Here is a 23,012-nt window from a genome sequence, read left to right on the forward strand (position 1 = left end):
AACTTGAATTTTGGTTCTCTTTGAAATTCTTTTTTAGAGCTAGATTGCCTTTGAAGAGAAGAACTCTTTGAAAAGAACTTTCAGAACCTGGTTAAGAATTCTTCTCAAGAACTTAATTTCCAAGTCTGATTACTATGGAGGATACTATTCCTCATAACTAGATGCCAAAGTTTTCTGATTTCTTTTGAACTTGATGCCAAGTACCCAATATTCTAAGTTTAGAACATGGTTATTAATTCCTTGAAGATTCATATGCTTGAATCTGATTCTCAATCATTAGCATGAAGGTTTTAGACTCAGATAGTAGACCATTTCCTCAAAAACTGGTAACTTACATTCTGATCTTTGAAACTTCACAAAGCTTCTGATATTTGAACTAAACCATTTTGGCCTATGAATTTAACCCTACAAAATAGTTAACAGACTATTCTTCAAAGTAGTTGTTAGCAGAAACATTAAAGTAATGTTTGTGTTCTTAGTTAGGAATTTAGGTATATAAAAAATAATTACGAATCTTCCCCTTAGATATGTTTCTCCCCCATTGTCATCAATCAAAAAGACATAGACAAAAAAAGAGAAATAATGGAAAGAAACAAAAACATGATTTTCATCAAACATGCCAAAAGGCAGAAAAGATACAATTGAAAACGAAAATACTAAGAAAACAATATAGAAATGTAACAAGTATTCAACATAAAAAGGCACACGCACACACTTAAATAACAAAGTCACACACATGCGAAGACTATTTTAGAAAAACTAAAGGTTTTGGGAAGGAGGAGGAGGCGGCAGAACAACTGGGTAGTCATCCGGAAGATTTAAGGGATCCACCAACGAATCAATATTATCTTCACGACAGATCTCCATGTAGTGTGCTAAAACTTCCGGTGGATGGATCTTTGTGAAGATATGATAGTTTTCCGATGGGATATTACTACTGTTGATTTCTTCTTTAGATGGAGGTGTGCTTTCAAAAGTGACAGATCTAGGAGGAGATTTAGGCTAAGCTAGTTGTAGTTGTTGAAACTGTTGTTGAACCTGTTGTTGAGGAGCAACCATTCTGAAGTTGAAGGAGAGGTTGAAAAGTTGCAGAGAGGTGTTTTAGGTTTGAAAGCTGAAAGTGTGGGAATATTGTGCGCGTAGTGTGAAAATGTGAGTGAAGTGGGTTTATATAAAAAAATCTGCAATGATGACAAGGTAAAAATACGCAGTCATAGGGGGAAGCGTAAGAGTTTTTAACCTAATTCCAAGAATTGTGAAACCCAATGTGTCACACTTTCATCATGCATGCTCATAAAGTGGGATAACTGTCATCACTTAGAACCACATGAGATCAAACGATATGACAACCATTTAATGCAACGACTGTTCAGAATCAAGAAGACAAATCGATAATATTTCTTATGATTAGAACCTTTCTGATTCATGAAACTTCCTTACTTCAAAAAGCTCATGTTTCAGAGTCAACAAATAAGATTCTCATAACCTAATCTAGAGTTCTGGAGACTTAAACATTCTAAAATACATCATTTACTTTTGGACGCAAATTTATAAATAAGTTTTTCAGAATGAAAATGAATCTATCTTCAGCAAGGGTTTTTGTAAAAATATCAACCCATTGATGGTCTGTATTGTCGCTATTGGGGTTTCACGCGATAATGAAAACCGAACCATCCGTTTAAAGATAAAATAGAAGAGTCCCCACCAAATTTTATTTGTGTGCCTCCATCTAAGGGGTGAGGGGAAATAGTCGATACAACCCTCGAGAAAGATAAGCGCACGGGAAGCGCTTAAAAAAGGGATAATAAATAGGTCTCGCAACCGAGAGATTTGGGTTCAGAAGTCAATTACGCAAGAGGATGTATTAGCACCCCTCACGTCCATGGTACTCCATGGGAACCATTTGGGTTGTTTACGTATGTTGGGATTTATCTCATTATTGTTTTATTTTTCAAAAGAATGTGTGTGAAAGAGAGGGATTTTTGGTTTTTTATTATTGTGCTCTCCAAGGATTGTGGCCCTTGTGCCTACGTATCACTCACCGGGGATGAGGAATCAGAGCTCCGTAGTTCGGAGTAGAAAAAGTTTGTGTGTTAATTGATTTTACCTTTGAGAAAAGGGTTTTCGGGGTGGATTCCCTAAGGCACAAAAATTAGGTTTGATGGGTTGTGTTGATTTTATCTTGAACAAGGGTTTATGAAAAAGAGTGTTTGTGATTAGATTACACTAAAGTCTAAGGGAGGAGGTGAATATTCTAAACAACAAGCCAATCGTCTTGCATCCAAAATAATCAGAGTGAGGGTAGGAATGCTCCATTCTCACTTATTCTCCACCACTTAAGGCCCGTGGCGCACAATACTAATAATAGTTATTAAGTGTTTTGAGTTTGATTATGAAAAAGCCTATTAACATTGGATCAAGGGTTTGTTTATTTGATTAAGAAATTTGGCTTATGCAACATGAATGCAAATTAGCCAACAAGAAAGTAAAGGGTCTCATTGTAAGGTAGCCCAAGAGAAAGCCTTGTGTGTGCAAAGAGTAAGCTAAGTTAAACAAAGGATAATGGTATTACAAACATTCCCCCTAAGGTGGTACCATGATGCCATTATTACAACAGGTATGTAAGTACAAATGAAACCCAAAGTTTGAAACAAATCATCACAAAAAAGTAATGGAAAAGACCTCCAAGAAAAGGTCCTAGGATGGGATCCTCTAAGTCCAAGTGGATTAAGTGAAATGGATTGTTTTTGGTCTTATAGTTTTATCATATTTTTGTTGTTTTTAAATGTAATGATAAAAATAAAGTAAAGACCAATGATAAAGTGTGCATGATGAAGTCTATACAATGATGATGATAATGAGTACTTAAATGTAAATGACATAAAAGTAAATAACAATGAATATAACAAATGATAATAATAACAAGAGGTTAATAATAATCAAAGTTAGTAGAGTTAGGAATATGAATAATGGACCAACACTTATGGATTATCTATCCTTAGGTCAATAGATTCAAAATATGGCGCATCAAGGGATAAATTATCACTGATTCAAAGTATGGAAGATGGTCAATGGATCAACTTACCATAGATTTGTAACAATGAAAGTTATTCAACCTTAAGTCCATCTATCAATAGATTGACAAAAGGAAGACTATGCAACCCAAAGTTGAAAGATTATGATGGATTAAGTTATTAAGTTAGCAAGTTATAAGAACAAGGCATAATATTAACAAGGTAATAAGGGTTAGCATATGGTATAAACAAATGAGTATAAAGTGTTAGTGGGTTAGTATAAACCAAGAGGAATGATAGTGTATCAGATGAAATCACAAGCTAACATATGCAAAGCCTTATCTACATGTCCAATGACCCAAGTTGGTTGGTGTAGGGGAAACCTATCCATGATTCAAAGTACCATGGATGAACATTTAATCATCTATTAGTAGATTTAAAACAAGGAAGGTTCAATCAACCCTAACCAAGCCAACATCATGAAAAAAGTATATCTCATTGGCCCTAAGGTTCAAGACCTTATAAGTCCTTCAAAATATAACCAAATGACTTAAAACAAAGCACCAATAAATTCTAGAGACAAAAATAACACGAGTCTATGTTGGGCATATTTTCAGAATAATAAAAATAAAAGGGTTAAAAAATAAATTAAAATGGAAGTAAAATGGGAATATAAATGAATAAAAATAAAACATGTGAAAAAAGAAATAAAGGTTTGCACACGTTGGGGGGTTGAACCCCTGACCTTCGGGTCTTGGGGGGATCAACCCCCTCGCGCACTGGGCCACTGGCTCGGTAGTGTTAACAAAACACACCGAAGCAATAAAATATCAAAAACAAATTAAAAATGGGATTCGCGCGCCAGCCAACCTACATGGACACGACACGGTTTATTTTTGAATTCAAAATTTGTGCGAAGCAACGACCTTAGTGTCGTCTTTAACCTTAGGATTTTTGAAAGTCGAAACTTGGAAATACACACTTTCAATCAAATTTTTGTGTGGAATCACATTGTATGATCATAAACAAACTATCCTCTACACTCATGAGCCATTGATTAGCTCTGAGTGTGGAGTATCCTCTCACGAACCAGAAGGATGAGCTTGACCTAATATAAAAATTAAATTCCAAATAATGAATAATCAAAGCTAGGAACTTAGGGGAAATGATCAGAAGATCATTTCGAGAGAGATGGTAACTTGTTTGGATGACGGGGGTGAAGGGAACTACCTGATCAGAAGCAACTCAGGGAGGTTTTTCGAAGATACAACTCAACTCAGGGGAAGATTGGGGAAGGGGAGTTAGGTGTTTTGAAAGTTTAAGTGATGGTTAGTGAAGGTTTCTGGATGGTTGTTTGAAGCTAAAACACTTTAAAACTCAAAACACGATATTCTATTTTTGAAGCTTGAGGTGAAAAGTTCAACAGAGGTTTGAGGGGCTTTTAAGCTTGGTAAATGAAGGGGACACCTTACCCTATTTATAGGGAAAGTGTGTGGATGGTTTTGGAGGGAGAATGTGGAGGTTTGATAAAAAATGGTGAGTGGCTCGAAGCATGCTTGGGATTGACTTGGGGGAATATGAAATGGCTGTGTTCTGACCTTGCTTGTAGCTTAGATAAATTGGTTTTAGTCCTTAGCATTGTTTAGGAACAAATAAAGGGCTTGAATCAGAGCTGTGTTGGTTTTTCTTTTTTCCATTTATGGAAAAATTCTATTTTTCACATGGGGTCGAGTTTTTTGATTTGGCATGTTTTGGATTGCAAGTTGACCTTCAAACACACCATAATACCATATGAAATGTGTTTGAGGACCATTGGGATCAGGTTGAAATGGTTTGAGGACTTGGTGAATGCATTTGCAAAATCTGACTGGTGTGGTTTGGTCTTGCACATCAGGATTAACCTCCATGTTTGAACCAAGGCCAAATAAAATTGGCTCGTGAATTTTGTCTCAATTTTGGGTCATTTTTGAATTGCCATGATCTTGATTGAATGAAAAAAGAACCAGGTAAAAAGGATGTGTGGTTTGGAAATGGCAATGTGTCAAAGTAGTCGTCATGACATGATTTTAGGGCATGGTGGGCATGTTGGACCAGCTTGGCCAATAGCAAAATTGAACCCCTTCCTCAATAAATTAGGTCTTGGAACTTGAAAAAAAGTTGGCGAGGAAGTTATTTAGGACATTTGGATCGAAGTGGAATTTAAAAATCTTGAAAAATGAGAAAGTTATGGTTTTTGGAACTTCCCATAGGTCATTCTTGCCAAAATGTGACTAACCATCATGACCTAAAAATGGGATTTTATGATTTCTTGATTTCTAAGGCACAATGGTGAATGTTTTAAGCTCATATGATCATACCATAATGGGAAATAATATTTGGACCTTTGTGGGATAATTTTAGGTCAAGTTGATTGATGGATCAAGTCATGGACAATTGAAAAATCATGAACAAACCAACTACTTGTAACATGGATTGAATGCATGTTTAAGTGATGGATTTTGGTTGTAATGGACATAAAATGATGTTGAATGAATGGTAGGGTGATTGGATGGTCAAAAATGAGAAAGGCTAATGATCAAGGGATCCTCAAACTAGGGTTTCTTGAGCCATAAGTTTCATCAAGAACCAAGGCCAAATGAATTAGGGTTTGAGATGAAAGGATCAAATTGAGATGTTTAAAGGGTATGGGGCATGAACAAACTTTGGATTTTATGGATACTCAATGACATGGTCAAGAATCATGGTGAATCATGACTTATACAAGCCAAAAGAGGTCAAGAACTAGGGTTTGGTCCTTGGGTGACCAGATGAATCTTGAAACTTCTTCAAAGGGGACTCACCACCCAAATTAGGTTTGGGGAATGAGTGAGATGTCTTGAGTGATCCTCTAAGCTTTGTGGGATGCTTGAGGATGAGATTAGGGTTAAGGTGGCTTGGGCACACCTTAACATGACTAGAGGATCTTAGGGCTTTGTAGATGAATCTCATGCCTTGGACTTGTGGATTATTATGGTCATTAATTACAAATGCATATGAGATGATATGTATGGGATGTATTCTTAGGGTTTAATGCTTAAGAAGATGAAATGGGATAAGGAAAATTTGAGGGTATGACATGTATCAACAAATTTTAGATGAAAAATATCCTTCTGAACATAATCACGTAAAAAGTGATGTTTAATTTCAATACGCTTAGCCCTAGAATGTAAGATAAGATTCTTAGATAAACATATAACAGAAGTATTATCACATAGAAAGGAATGTTACTCTCAAATATCTAATAATCTTCCAGTTGACTCTTCATCTAGAGTATCTGAGTGTTGCATCCAGAAGCTGCAATATATTCAACTTTGGTTGTTGAAAGCACAATTGTTGATTGTCTCTTGCTGGACCATGGGATCAGATTGTCTCCTAGAAATTGACAATGTCTAGAAGTACTTTTTATTTTTTATCTGTCTCCAACGTAGTCAGCATCAAAATAGCCTACTAATTTGTATTCACTTGATTTTCTATAAAATAAACCAAGGTTAGTAGTACCTTTTAGATACCTAAAGGTTCTCTTAACAGCAGTTAAGTGAGTTTCCCTGAGATTTGATTAGAACCGAGCACATAAGCAGACATTGAAAAAAATATCAGGTCTAGAAGCGGTTAGATAAAGGAGAGAGCCTATCATACCTCTGAATAACTACTGATTTAGCTTAATGCTTACCTCTTCTTTCTCCAAAATACATGTAGGATGCATTGGAGTCTTTGCTTGCTTGCATTCTGATAAGTTAAACTTCTTCAGAAGTTGCTTTGTATATTTTCTCTAATGAATGTATGTTCCTTCAGAATATTGATCAATTTGGAGTCCCATAAAGAACTTGAGTTCTACCATCAGACTCATTTCAAATTCTGCCTGAATTAACTTAACAAAATCCTTGCATAACAAAGCATTAGTAGAACCAAAAATAATATCATCAACATAAATTTGCATAACCATAATATTATTCTTAAAGGTTTTGCAAAACAGAGTTGTGTCCACCTTCCCTCTAGTGAAATTATTTTCCAAAAGGAAGTTATTTAGTCTATCATACCAAGCTCTGGAGAGCTTGTTCCAGACCATATAACGTCTTTTCAGTTTAAAAGCAAAGTTAGGATATTTAGAGCTTTCAAAACTAGGGGGTTGGTGCGCATATACTTCTTTAGAAATATATCTATTTAAGAATGCACTCTTAACATCCATCTGATAAAGGATGATGTTATGATTGACTACAAATGAAATTAAAAGACGCATAAACTCTAACTTGGAAACTGGAGCAAAGGTTTCTGTATAGTCTATACCTTCTTGTTGACTATAACCTTGTGCTACCAGTCGAGCCTTGTTTATGACAACCTCACCATTCTCATTGAGTTTTTTTCTGAAGACCCATTTGGTTCCAATAACATGGAAACCCTTTGGTTTCTGAACAAGATCCCAAACGTCGTTTCTGGTGAATTGATTCAGTTCTTCTTGCATAGCCAGAATCCATTCATTATCCAGAAGAGCTTCATCAATAGAGGTGGGTTCTATCAGAGATACCAAACCTAGAAGAGTCTCTTCGGAAGGTTTGAATGAAGATCTAGTTCTGACTAGAGCATTTTTATCTCCCAAAATCAGTTCTTCAGAATGAGAGGTTATTGATCTACTTTTCTTTTGATGAGTTAGATCAATGACATCTTCTAGTTGAGTCGCTTCTAAGTTATTTGCTTCAAATTCTTTAGCTTTTCTTTCTAATTCTTTTTCTCCAGAATCAGTATCATTGGATTCTGAAAGATTGATCTTCAAATCTGCAAGTTTCTTAACTAGCTTTGACTTTTTAAAGTTAAGCTTATCATTGAACCTAACATGAATTGATTCTTCAACAATTCGTGTTTCAGTGTTAAAGATTTTGTAGCCTTTGGAGCATTCAGAATATCCTAATAATAAACATTTGTATGCTTTAGGGTCAAACTTGCCAAGATTCTCTTTAGTGTTCAACATAAAACACTCACATCCTAAAGGGTGAAAGTAAGAAATGTTGGGCTTTCTGTTCTTTCACAATTCATAAGGAGTCCTTACCCATAATAGATCTGATAGAAATCATGTTATGAATATTACATGTTATGTTAACTGCTTCTACGCAGAAATGCTTAGCCATGTCAGTTTCTTGGATCATGGTGCGAGCCATTTCTTGCAAAGTCCTATTCTTCCTCTCTACAACCCCATTTTTTATGGAGTTCTAGGACAAGGGAAATCATGGGAAATTCGATTTATATCAAAAATATTTTTAAAATGTTTATTTTCAAATTTGCCACCATGATGACTTCTGACTCTGACTATTTTGCAGTTCATTTCTATTTGCACTAGTGAGCAGAAGGTAGAGAATACAAAATGCGACTCATCCTTGTGTTTCAAGAACAATACCCATGTCCATCGACTATAGTCATAAATAATTACCAATCCATACTTCTTTCCATTGATAGAGGTAGTTTTAACTGGTCCAAACAAATCAATGTGCAGAAGTTCTAACGGTCTAGAGGTAGAAACAATCATTTTTGCTTTGAAAGATGTCTTAGAAAACTTTATTTTCTGACAAGCTTCACAAAGAGCATCTGAAGTGAACTTCAAATTGGGTAAGCCTCTGACTAATCCAAGCTTATTTAGTTGAGAAATTCTTCTCATGCTAACACGACCCAAATGTATGTGCCATGCCCATTTCTCCTCATTAATAGACATTAGACATTTTACAATTTGATCCTTAAGATCAAAAAGTCTGATTTTATAAATTTTGTTCTTTCTCTTCATGTTAAAAGGATTGTACCATCTTTCTGACTAATGGCCTTACAAGACTTTTGATTAAAAATGATATCATAACCATTGTCACTAAGTTGACTAATAAACATAAGGTTATGCATTAGGCCATAAACTAAAAGAACCTTAGTAATAGAAGGAATTGTACAGTTACCAATAGTTCCAGAGCTAATGATATTTTCTTTTTGGTTTCCTACGAAACCAACGAAGTCTCCAGGAATAAGTTCCAAATCTTGGAACATAGACCTTTTGCCTATCATATGTCACGAGCATCCATTGTCCAGGTACCATGACTGGTGTTTCAGCTGAGCTGCTAAGAATGTATGCAATATAAATTATTTTATCCTTAGGTACCCACTTTTTGGGTCCTCTCTTGTTAGTTTTCCCAAATTTTCTTACAACTTTGGGTCATTGAGCAGAAGGATAATCATGGGGAATTTGTACATGATACTTAGGTTTCAGAACTGATTTCTTACCCTTTGTATGTTTCTGTGTCTGTGTAGAAATATCAAATTTAGTGCCACCAGGCACGAAATATACATAGAGAGGTTTTGGTTTTACCTTCTGACTTTCGTCAGGTTTTATAATTTATGTACAACCTAAACCTTTCTTGCCATTTCTGCTAACTCCATATATCAGAGAAGCCATTTTTCTTCTATCTATGCTTTTAGCTAGATATTACTGGAATGCTCTGTCATATCTAATGAAACAGTCAGTACCAGAGGCTTCTGGGACTATTTCCTCCTCTAGTTTTGAAATTTTTTTCAAGGCAGAGTTGTTACTTTCTAAAGAAAATACTTTTTCATTTAAAGAGGAAATATCTTTCTCAAGCTCACTACGAGTTTTAGATGCAACTACTTGGACTTGTTTAAGGTTCTTGTATTTACTCTGAAGACTCTGGTGCTTTTCCAACATTTTAGAGAGACATGATTCAAGATTAGAACAAGATAGGTTATAAAATACCTCTTAAAAATCGGAGTCGCATTCTAATTCTGATAATACCTTGTCTCCTAGTTCTTCAGAACCTTCGGGATCATTTGTAACTGCCATCAATGCAACATTGGCTTTTTCTTCGTTAGAATCTTCTTCTTCATATTCTAAGTCATCCCATGTAGCCATAATCCCCTTCTTGCCTTTAGAAGAATTCTTCTTAGGAGTTCTATCCTTTTTCAACTTAGGAAAATCATTTTTGTAGTGGTCTGACTCCTTACACTCAAAGAAGATAACTTCTTTTCCAGAGGAAGAATCAAAATGACCACCAATCCTTCTAGCTCCTCTGAACTTTCCTTGACCATTGTGCTTGTGCTTCCAAAGTCTATTGACTCTCTTTGAAACTAGAGACAACTCATCATCATCTTCTGAGTCTTCATCAGATCCTTCTGATTCTTCCTCAGCTTGCTAAGCTTTTGTCTTCTCAGGCTTAGACTTTAAGGAAACATATTTACCTCGCCTCTAAGGTTCATCTTTCTTGAGCTCAATATCGTGGCTTCTTAAATAACTAACAAGTTCTTCAAGACTGATGTTGTTGAGATCCTTTGCCAGTTTTAAAGCAGTTACCATAAGTTTCCATTTTTAGGAAGACTTCTGATAATCTTCTTGATGTGGTCAACTGTAGAGTATCCTTTATCCAGAACTTTCAGTCCTATAACAAGCATCTGAAACCTTGAGAACATAGTCTCAAATGTTTCATAATCTTCCATTTTGAATGCCTCGTACTTCTGGATTAAGGCCAAGGCCTTTGTCTCATTTACTTGAGCATTCCCCTCTTGAGTCATCCTTAGAGAGTCAAATATGGATTTGGAGGAATCTCCGTTTGTTATCTTCTCATACTCAGTATAAGAGATATCATTTAGTAATATAGTTTTGGCCTTATGATGATTTTTTTGAAATCTTTCTTCTATTGATCAATCACAACACTTCTTGCAATATTATTTCCTCCATCATTAACTGGGTGAATTAGCCATCGACTATAAGATCCTAGAGATCAACATCGTAACCAAGAAAGAAACTTTATATTCTATCTTTACAATAATCAAATTTTTCATCATCAAAATTGGTGGTTTTGCACTGTAGTGATCTATTTCATTATTGTTAACAATGTTAGCAGCGACCATTGTTTCTCACACAAATTGGATCGATACTGAACACGATGAAGTGTTGATAAATATTTTATCACAATTAGAACCGGAGCTCTGATACCAATTCAAGGTGTGAAAAACACAAGAAAGAGGGTTTGAATTGGGTTTTACAAACAAAAGCTTTTTCCAACTCAAGAGCATCACTTAAAAGTTAATAACAAAGAGATAAAAACACAAGTATTTTTATCCTGGTTCGCTTGAAACACAAAGTTACTCCAGTCCACTCGCCAAGGTGATTTTTCGTTATACACAAGATCTTAATCTACTATAATCAAGAAATTATAATAATCACAAAGAATAACCTTCTTTGTCTTATTAAGGATCCGACTATACCCTAGTCTCCTTAAGGACTCCCAAAGAATAACCTTCTTTGTCCTCTTAAGGATCCGACTATACCCTAGTCTCCTTAAGGACTCAAACCAATAGTTTGAATAATATTTTGTGTGTTACCATTTGCTTCTATACAAGCAGATTTTACATAAATGAATTACAAACTCTTAAATAAAAACTGTGTACAAAAGAATGATAACTTATCAAAGTTTAGCAGCACTTTTGTATGAATCTTTGTCGTCTTTATTCATGGCTCTAAGTCCCACTTATATAGCATAATAAGAAGACCGTTGGAGGGAAAATGGAGAAAGCTCATAGAGCGGTTGTCCGCTGTTGGATGGTGAAAGGAGTGATATTGCATACTGTCCTTCGCCAACAAAAATAGTGACATGCGTGATGTATAGTAGTGTCATTTCCCATAAAATTAGGTAGTGGAAAGGATATTCAATTTGTACTATGTACTATTTGATCTTATCTTCAAGTTCACTGGCTTCTGATGAAACTTGATGAAGCTTGAAATGAAGAAACATAAAGATGGATTCAGAAACTTCAGAATCTTTGGTCAGAATCTTGACATCGTCAGTAGTCTGGCTAGAGATCTTCAGTATCTTCAGAATCTTTAAAGTTTTCAGAATCTACAACAAAACCTTGATAACCTCAATTGTCTGGCTTGAGATCTTCTGAATCTTCAGCTACGTAACACAACTTCAGAAGCTTACCATTCTTCAAAAGCTTGTCATTCTTCAGAAGCTTGGTGATCAGAGTCATGTCTAGAAGCACAAACTAAGAGAACATTGCATCAGTAACATATTGTCTACTCAGAAGCTTCTCAGGAGTGAATCAACACAGAAGCAGCAAGATCATTGCAGCAGCAACATCGAACATATTTCATAACTTCTTATGACTGGTGCAGAAGCGAAATTGGAACTTATTGTTCAGAAACTGATGACGTTGCACGTCATATACTCAAAATTAAAACTGGATGTTAAGGCTACATAATAACAAATCATTAGGGTACCAAGATTATTCTCACATAAATACAACATTGTTATCACAAAAACTCAAGGTATAGATGCAAAACCAAATTTTGTTCTAACAAGACGCACAGACTATATGTCAAGTTTCACCCTTATGAGGGGATGGCCCTACAAAGGTGACCCTTCAGGATAAGTCTCATCTAGGCGGGACCCTAGTATTGACCCTTGAGGATTAATAGTATAAGGTCATCATAAGTAAAAAACGAGTTATAGATAAAGGTTCTCTGAGTCATAAACCACATCCAAATCAACAGCACAATGAGGGGTTGGCCCTACCATGGAGACAACTTTGGGAGGTCTATTTTGAGTGTGGCCCTCATACCTCTGAGAGATGTGATATCTCACCGGCTAGTACAATGGGTCTACCTCTTAGCCTACAGTTTTCCTCCAAGCTTGGGTTTTAGCTTCACACAAGTAATAAAGACCCATACCCCTAGCATGACAAAGTGATGAAAATAATATAATAAAACATAATAAAATCAAAACATAAAAAATAAACAAACAAACGAAAAAACAAGCTAAACAACCCTAGAACTAAAGGGTGGGCTTGACTCTCTTTAGGGAAGGGTCCGTAGCAGAATCGTCATCTATCGCGGCAGAAAAAATCACAGAGTCGCCACCATCCTTTATTCGTTCCTAAGGAACAAGGGAAATAATAAGAAAACCGTAAAAGGTAAGGATATGATGTTAGGGTTTGGAAGTTGATTAAGTGAGGGGAAGGTGTTTGCACCCCTCACCTTCATTATACTCAATGGGAACCTCCTATAGTTGTAGGGTTGTCATGCGTTTGTTTGCTAATGCTTGTTTGCATCTTTCGTCTCTACTTGCTTTTAATTATTTACAAAGAAAGGGGCATGCACAAAAGGATAAAATGGGAAAAAGGTTAATTTTAGGTTATGGGACTCGTCAGGGTTTTGCAACCTTGTACCTACGTATTCTCATCGAGTGATGAGAAAATCAGAGTCTACATAGTTCGGTCTTTGTTAGTTGATTGATTTTAGTTTGTGAAAATAATTTTTCTTTGAATTAGATGCATGATGGCAAAAGAATTTGACTTGTCACTCGGGGGAGAAAACTTAGTTTGATGAGTTGAGTGAAATTTATTTTTTTTGAATTGCGGAAAAGACTAAGTTATTTTTGATTTAGAAAAATGCTTCATATGTACAAAGGTGTAAAATTAAGTTTTTTTTTTGGGGATCGGATTATATGAAGTAAAAGAATTTTTTTTTTGTATTTTTTACTCATTTTATAATTTGAGATAAACTACCTTACATAAATAAACTAACACCAAAATAAAACTCTAATTAAAAAAACCAAGTTAGACCTAAATTAACTAATATTAAAATTAAAATAAGACTACTAAAAATTAAATCAAATGACTAAACTAAATAAAAAATAAAACAAGGGGTGTATTTGTAGTTTACTAAAGCAAACATGGAAGTGTGAGAAAAAAATAGATAGAGGCCTAAGGCATAGACCCCCAAAAAAACCCTACTTTTAAATTAACCAATTAAATGATAATTATAAAAAAAAACTAAAAAAAAACAAGTCGGCCATGTGGGGGAATGAGGGGCACCCCATGTGTTAGTATAAAAGGCCAATGACCTTGCGACATGTGGAAAATGAGAATAAAAACAAAAAAAAAATTAAACAGATACCCATTCAGTAACCGATTTCTCTCGTTTTTTTCCTACCCTTTCTTCTCTTTTCTTCTTCATAGTTCTCTCATCTCTCTCAAACAGATCCAAATCATAACAATAATAACAAGCATGTAAGAGAGGAATTAAAGAAACAAGTGAATGCATTACCCCAGATGCGTCGACACGTAGAGGTTAGATTCATTGATGTCGGAGTAATCAAACCGCGAACAACGCAACAACAATGAGGGGTTACGCAACTGACGACCGCGCGAGGAGGTGGTTTCATGGCGGAGCATGTAACACCCTAAAATTTTCCAAAGTAAATTTAAAAAATTTATCAGAGTAAAACAAATCAACATGCAATTTAGGATGCCACAATACGACACACAATCAACCTGCTCAATCGAAAAGACATGTAACACTTTGCAGTTATAAAAGTAGTAGTAATAATCATATGTCTTAATGTTAACTTTTATTAAATCACAACGAAACAACAAAAACAAACAATTAACTCAACATAACCAACATCAACCTAACATGTCATATAATAAATATTAAAAGCATAAAAAAAGACACAGTTGTAGCGGGGTATTCGTTACCATTAGAGATATTGACGAAATCTAAGGTAAACCATACAAGTCGAGTCGCCACCGCACTTCTATTTATCCAAAGGAATGGTTAGAAAGCGAACAAAAACCTAAAAGTTTTATCGAATCAAAAACTAGTAAAAATGCCTGAGATCGGGGTAAGGGGGTTGGTTATGCAATGGGAAGGTTTTAAGCACCCAAAACATCCTAGGTACTCCTAGGGAGCCCTTTTCATATTTGTTGTAAGGTTGGTATTTTGTGAAAATTTATTTGTGCAAACATGATTGAAGAGATGAGAAGGGAATATACAAGTTATTTACATTTTTGTGTTTGGATGGATGAACCCATTGCCTACGTACCATCTTAAAAAATATTAGGATCAAAACCTCGTAGTTCGGGGTAAGAATCTCAAAATGAGTTGGTGAATTGATTGGTCCAAAAGCCTTAAGGTCTTTTGTTATCCAAGGGAGAAAACTCAACCTAAAACCATAAATCCACCATGTGAGGATAGCTTCCACATGCTAGTGAGGGGTTAACCCTATAATAAGCATGGAAGACTCATTGTCCATCACTAAGGATATAGGTGAGTATTACATCTACCTCAAGGATAACTCAAACCTAATAGCTAAAGGTTATGAAAATTTTGATTTAAGAAGGTGGTCATTGAAACCACAAAAGTATTTGAATGAGTGGTATTTACCAATGAAAAGTATTTACGAAATATGATCAAAGTTGATTTAGAAGTTCAATTCAAAATAAGTGTTATGAAAAGAAAGTTTGAAAATCAAAAGCATAAGGCTTAGGTTTCTAATGTTTGAAAACAAGTGTTAAATGTTTGCAAAAAAGTTTTGGCTTGGGTTAGAGTGGAGGGAAGAAGAAGAATGGCTAAAGTCCTAATCATACAAGAGGTAAGAGATAAGAGAACAAGACCACAAATGGAGTTCCTCTCTTGAGATCATATTGATGATCCAAGTAGCTCCCATCCTTTGGAATATGCAAGCAAAATAATAGTAAGCTCAAGCAATCAACAATCAATTTAGCTCTTGGAAAGTTCTTCAATGGCTCTTAGATCTCTCTCTCTTAGAAGCTCATGGCAATGGTTCCTCACTTAGGCTCAATGTTGGGATCCCTAGCACAAGAACACACACATTAAAAAGTTCCATCAGACAATCAAGAATGAACAAGAAAGAGTTTTAGAGATTGGTCCTTTCAAAGTTCTCTTCAACATTTATAGCATTATAAAGGCTCAATGCCTAGTTGCTCTTTGACTTTTATAGCACTCTAAAGGCCCAATGCCTAGTTGCTCTTTGACTCCAAATTTGCATAGGTAAAGTCCTAAAGTCTAAGTCCATTTGTCCATTTCTTTGCATTTGGTCAACAACAATCAAAACACAAACACAATGACAATAATATATACACAATTATGTGCTCAAGTGAGCAAAAGGCAAATTGCATTAATATAAACATGTGCTCAAATGAGCAAAGGGAAAAGCAAATGAATAATATGTGCAAGAATAGTAAATTGCATAAAAGTAAAGAACAAGAATTTAATGTTAATAGTCAATGGTTAATGTTAGTAGTTAGTGTGCCATAAGGCAAATTTAGCGCTATGTTAAGCAATCGTAATTGGACTTATGTAGAAGTCACAACTATCTGAGGCCGGTCAATAATAATGTAGGCAACAACACAAGTTAGAAGTCTTGATTAGTGAACCAAGTTCCAACAACTTGCCATGCCAAAAAGAAGAAGAGAAATGATCTTGTATTGGTTTAAGTCCTTTGCATGATTTAGGAAGCAATCTATCCTTAATGCAAAGCCATTCACTTGATCATTTGATCAAGATGAATTAGATTTGAATCAAGGAAGATTAAACCTCCCTAATCAATGCTAACTTATCAACCTTTAACTCATTGATCCAAAAGAAAAGAAGAAGAAGAAGAAGAAGAAGAACAAGAAGAAGAAGATGGATAATGGAAATGAAAAGAATAAAGTGCATTAAATGAAATGGAATGTACCAATCAACAAGTGTTAACCAATGACATTGAGGATCATGGTCAAACTATCACAAACAGAAGTGGGATGGAGATTGGAAGTCAAGAAATGAACAAAATATTTTTGGCATTTTTAATATTTAAAAATAAACTTGAATTAAAATATTAAAGAAAGGTCAAACTTCAAATTCACTTCAAATCAACTTTAAAAAGTCCAAGTGAATTATCCCAAGTTCAACATGGTCAAACAAAGTTTGACAAAAAATTTCAGCATTTTTAAAAGTCAGAAATTATTTTTAATCAATTAAAAATGAATAAAAGTAACCTAATTGAACTAAAATGTCAAATAAATCTCAAATCAATTAAAAAATTTATGAGAATAATTTTCATAGATCCATCATCATTGAAATAGGTTGAGAAAATATTTTTGTATTTTTTGAATATCAAAAACTATTTAAAATGAATTAAAAATAACCAGAAAAGAGAAAATTCACAAAAAATATCAAATGATAAAATAAAAAATATTAAAAATCATTTTTAGAAACTAGAATTAAAAAGAGAAATAATGCAATTGGTCTCATATTTTTTGGAATTAAAATGAAAGAGTTATGAATTTTTGAAATAAAATGGAATTAAAGAAAATAAAACAGAAATTAAAAAAATAGAAAAATCAGGAAGCGTTGGATGAGATTTCATTAATTGACGTGGAGGATCTAATGGTCATGGCATGCGCGCGTACCAAAGTCCTCAGTCAATGCAACCACACACTGAATTAAAATAAGTCATATCATCCAAGGGCCACGATTCAAACTGGAAACATGATCAAACGGTCTACATGTGATCTGGCAATGAGAGGGTGGCCAGCGCCACCGTTTTCTCCGGTGAGCTCCGGGGAGGGCCAAAAAAACACAGAGGTTCAAATGCTCACCAAAATGGACGATCTAGGCACCGTTCGAAAGAGGAAGTGATGTACATCACTCCTATACCACTCACTTCCACTCTAGATTCCTATCAAGAGAGAAATCAGAGATGGAAGCTTGATGGTGTTCATCATGAACTTGCTCGATATCAAAAATTAAACACTCAACAATGATGCCTCTATAGAGAGGACTTCAGACAACACAATATCAAGTTCAATAGATCAAAGAAATAGGAGATTCGAAGCAAAAAACAGTTGATCAAAACCTTTGGATTATGAAGCTTTGAGTCCCTTTCCTTGGCTCCTTTTGCAAAACAGAACTTCAGTGGATCAAATGATGAAGGTTTAGGAACTTTAGATCTGGAAATTCAACCAAATGCAATTGAATTTCAGATCTGAATTTTTGAAGAAAGATGAACTTAGTTCCTTTGGTATGGTTGAGGATTCACTCTTGCAGCATTTCAGGCGCCCTTAGGTTGGAGAATTATGAAGCATAGCACATGTATTTATAGCTGGAAATGGATGAACAGGTGAGTTTACTTGTGTGCATGGCAAATGGATTTCTTCTTGCATGGGCTTGTATGATCATGTAGAAGGCCCATTGGAGATTGGAATGACCTGCTGAGCTCATGTGAATTGCAAATGAACGTGTACATTGAGTATAAACAGCTCATGCATGGCAATTTGAATTGAATTTCACAAAATGCATTAAATCTTCATGCCTTCGAAAATGGTGCTTCCAAACTCCAAATGCTACCTCATGAGTAATGGTTAGAAAGCTCATTGCATAAGGAACAAATGATATGTTGATCAAAATTTCAATTGCACCTTGGAAATTAGTGAATTTTGAGTTTAAAGTGTAAGGTGCAAAACATGCATAAGTGAAGTTTCCAAATTTGGCCAATGTTCAAGCCCTTCTGCCTCAGTGAAGCAAGCTCCAAATGATAAAACCTTCGACATGAAAGTTGTATATATTTTCAATAAAATCAATTTGGACTTAAATTTTGCGTCATTTGGATTTTTAATGAAGAAGTTATGGGCACTTGAAGTTGGACTTTTTTCCATTTCAATGCATTTGGTCCAAAGTGACCTATAATGTTTTGCATTATCACACGTATTTCTTTTGATATTTTGAAATTTTGCTCAACATAACATTTGAATTATACACAATAAGCTTTCCAATGCATTTGTTTCCACCTCAAGATCATAAAAAATGAGTGAGTTATGTTCTTGGGAAGTTGTCCCAAAATTAGGGTTTCAGTCAAAATGACCTATAATGTCTTGGAATGAATTATAACCTTCCAAGCTTCAAATACAATTTTGATGAACATGAAAGTTGTTCATATTGTCCTTAAGAACATTTTTTCTTTTGGGATAATCTCCATTTGACCAACACACAAAAAGTTAGGTCTCAGTGCATTTCAAAATAGTCAGATGAATTGACTGATCAACTTCTCAAGTCCACAACTCATATCTTGATGAATTGATGATTGAGGATACTCAAATAAGTTCAAATATGCATGAAATGATGAATTAAAGAACTTACCTTGATTGTATTTGACCATGGGTTGAGGTTGCTTCATGAGCAAGGCATTGTTGATGATCAGATGATTTAGGGTTTCCTTGGGAAACAAACCTCAAACCCTTTGATTTGCTTTGATCAAAATGATGAATTAAGATACTAGGGAGGAATATTTGATGGATGAGAGCTTTGGGAACCATTGCCATGCTTGCCTTCATCTTCTCTTGGCCATATCATTGCACAAAGGATCACCTAGAAGCTTTTAGATCTTGTGACTGCTCAAGCTACAAACAAAAGATGTTAGTGACATATTTTTGTGCTTTTGGTTAGTAAACAAAAATGAGAAAATCAATAATATACAATTCAAGCATGCTTGGTGATCTCAAACCACTCATAAGAGGTCCCACCCAAAGGCAAGGGGAGCCAAGATGCTTATGATCCTTGAGGTCTTGCAAATGCAATGCTATGATGACATGAGGGATCTTAGGGCCAAAATTGGGGTCTTACAGATGCCCCTATTTAAGGTCATTCTAGCCGGAGAAGTGAAGGTTAAAATCTTCATCTCGACGAGGTAGAATGGGCTTAAATAATAACAAAGAGACGAATTTTGGTCCCTAAGAGACCTCATGATGCAAATGTATGTATGCAAACGGTAACACTCTGTGGGGATATGTGTCCATAAAGAAAGAAAGAAATTAGGAATAGTTGAAAATCCACTGGAGTAAAGGGACAAAAATGCGTGAGTAGGTCACGACTTGAAACTTGCTGAGAGACACGAAGGAAATCCATGAAATAAATCAATGGAAGAACTCGAGCTGACTTAAAGATGCATGTATTGGGGAATATGCCAATACAGCAAAATTTATCCGTAACGGATACTTCGGATAAAAATCCGGACTCAGGTTGGGAGAATCCACTAGGGGACTTTGCTAGGGAAACACCCAAACAAGACTCCTCTGGGGAAGCAACGGTATGAGGTATTACCGGTTACTGGGTAATAAGCTCAAAGAGACATGTGATCCGAACACCGGTATAAGGGTGAGAGAACATCATGCTCGGGAAGAATGAATATCTAAGACCGGTATAAAGGTGAGAGATATCAAACATCCGAAATCATCTGAGGAAGACCTAGAATGGTATACTTCAGCTCATGAAAATCCGACTCCGCAAGGGACAAAAAGTCATAATAGGGAGCAGGGAGGAAGGAACACCAGGGATACCGGTTAATGGGCATATAATAGGTGACCAACCAAAGCGTGAATTGGGAAATATTACCAAGACACTCATCATCCAAAAGAGGGCTAAAAGCAAACTCGATTATAGGATGGTCATTCGATTCCACAAAAGGGATACGAATCTTACTCGACTGGGGAAGAGCAAAAAACTTCGACCAAAGAGTGCATGAGATATACTATCTATTACCGTCAGAACATAGATAGCATACTCGCATGGAAGATTATCCATAACCGGTTACTGGGTTAATAAAGGATAAATCGATCGAAAAGAAAAGGACATCGGGATACCGAATACTAGGTATATAATGATGACCAATCTAGGGGAGAAGCAATCATTACCAACAAAGAGTAAATGAGAGATGACCCACTGGGGATACATTGACAAAGGCAACGATCCAGGAGACATATCACCGGTTACTGGGAGATATGCTCAAAAAGAAAGGGGTGAAGGAATATCAATACCGAATATTGGATAAAGATAACCGTCAAGGAGGGGATTATATCTACCGAATATTGGGTAGAAAACCACGGAAAAGTAACCGTCATCAGTTAGGATGAACAGAAAGGTTAACTCTGCCAGGGGATAAAACAAGGTTTACAACTACCGGTATGAGGGTAGAAAACCAAAGAAATGGGGCTTATAACTACCGGTATGAGGGTAGAAGGCCACAGACTCCGCAGGGGAAAAGATGGATAATTACTAGTTAATGAGTAACTATTCACCTAGACCACGGGGAAGTGCAGGAAGCAGACACAAGAGGCCAATCTAGGGTCAAACTAGAGAGGCACGATGAAACAAGACTTGTCCCTCTGAGGATATAACTCAATGGGGAATTCCATCCCAATATATGTGTTGGGAGGAAACAGAAACAACCATCATCCACGAGGACATAACTCGGTGGGGACTATGGAGGAAAGGATAAACACTTTCTGCCTATGGGGCTGAATCTATAGGGAGAGATCAATCACCCACACCTGTTTGGGGAAACATAATACCCTCAAACAAGAGATAACAATCAAAGATATATGGCAAATAATGCGACATGAATATTAGAATGTCATCACTATGCATATATGCATGGTTTATGTATGATGAATGCTGACAAACAGACATTTCTAACACAAACAGGTCCAACGAACCATACACAACATCCGGTACCACATCTCAAGCGAGAAAGCCAGGACAACAAAGATCTCTGCAGGGGATAAAACAGTCATTCCAGTTGAGAACATGATCACGGCGACTTCACTAGAGAAACTAACAAACGGGATGAGGGATCCTTGTGGGGATAAAAACACCAACCAGAAGCTTCCAAAGGTCAACCAAATATTATCCCTACCCAGGATCTCATCTGCTGAGGAGGAAAGGGAGCTACATATCTTTAACACACACTCAGCTCGGGAGAGGAAACCACACAAAGGTTTCGGAGGAAGAGGATACAATCATGCCAGGAGTATGAACAAATGTCTTATCCTGTCGAGAATCTTACCATCCTTGGGAGAGCACTGAAGACATCCCCAGTATCCCTTCATCATTGCGAATGTTCACTTTGTTTAAAAACAAATTATGAAAACTTTAAACAATGATATTTCTCAATTAAAACATGCAAACATTTGTTGAATAGAAACAAATAAGAGTGTAAATAATTGGATAAAGGCTCAAAATTTATTTGATGGAATGGAAGTCTGGAAATGGCAAGACTCCATAGATCTTTACAAGTTTGAAATTGGTGATATATATTGGAAAGGGCTACATTGAACATAATGACCATTTCTCCACCAATTCTGAATCTGATGTATTTGAAGCTTTGGTTGATGATGACTGAGCGGGAATCTCTGACGGATGACAGTATGTAGAACAAAGTCTTGTCAGGATGCAGTTACTTGCCAAATCCCTATTTTTTGCCTACATTGCCCCAGGGTGAGGTACTCAATCTAGCGGGATACATATATTCAATTTTTTATGTCTCTAATTTTTTGCCTGGATCGCCCTTTCGGGTTTTCAATCCACCGAAACGCTCATTTTTGCCTAAGCCGCCCTTTCGGGTTTTCAACTTAGCGAGCTATTCTGTTTTTATTTTTAGGTGAAGTATTTCTTGACTGCATCTGAATTCACAGGACGAGTGAAATCCTCCCCATCCATAGTTGTAAGTATCAATGCACCGCCTGAAAAGGCTCTCTTGACAACATATGGACCTTCATAGTTTGGAGTCCACTTGCCCCTGGAATCGGGCGCGAAAGACAAGACTTTCTTGAGCACAAGGTCACCTTCTCGGAACACACGAGGCTTGACCTTCTTATCAAAGGCTTTCTTCATCCTTTGCTGATATAACTGGCCATGGCACATGGCAGTCAATCTCTTCTCTTCAATCAAATTCAACTGGTCATAGCGACTCTGAACCCATTCAGCATCAGTCAACTTGGCTTCCATCAAGACTCTCATTGATGGGATCTCCACCTCTACTGGGAGTACAACCTCCATGCCATAAACAAGCGAGAAAGGGGTTGCCCCTGTTGCAGTGCGGACAGAAGTACGATATCCATGTAAGGCAAATGGCAGCATCTCATGCCAATCTTTGTACGTAACAACCATCTTCTGTATAATTTTCTTGATATTCTTATTAGCAGCTTCAACAGCCCCATTCGTCTTGGGTCTGTAAGGAGAAGAATTATGATGCGCTATCTTGAACTCGCTACACAGCTCTTTCATCATCTTGTTGTTTAAGTTAGATACATTATCAGTAATGACCTTATCTTGCACACCATACCGGCATATGAGTTGATTCT

The sequence above is a fragment of the Lathyrus oleraceus genome, chromosome 4 (genome assembly GCF_024323335.1).
Source record: "Lathyrus oleraceus cultivar Zhongwan6 chromosome 4, CAAS_Psat_ZW6_1.0, whole genome shotgun sequence".
NCBI lineage: Eukaryota > Viridiplantae > Streptophyta > Magnoliopsida > Fabales > Fabaceae > Lathyrus > Lathyrus oleraceus.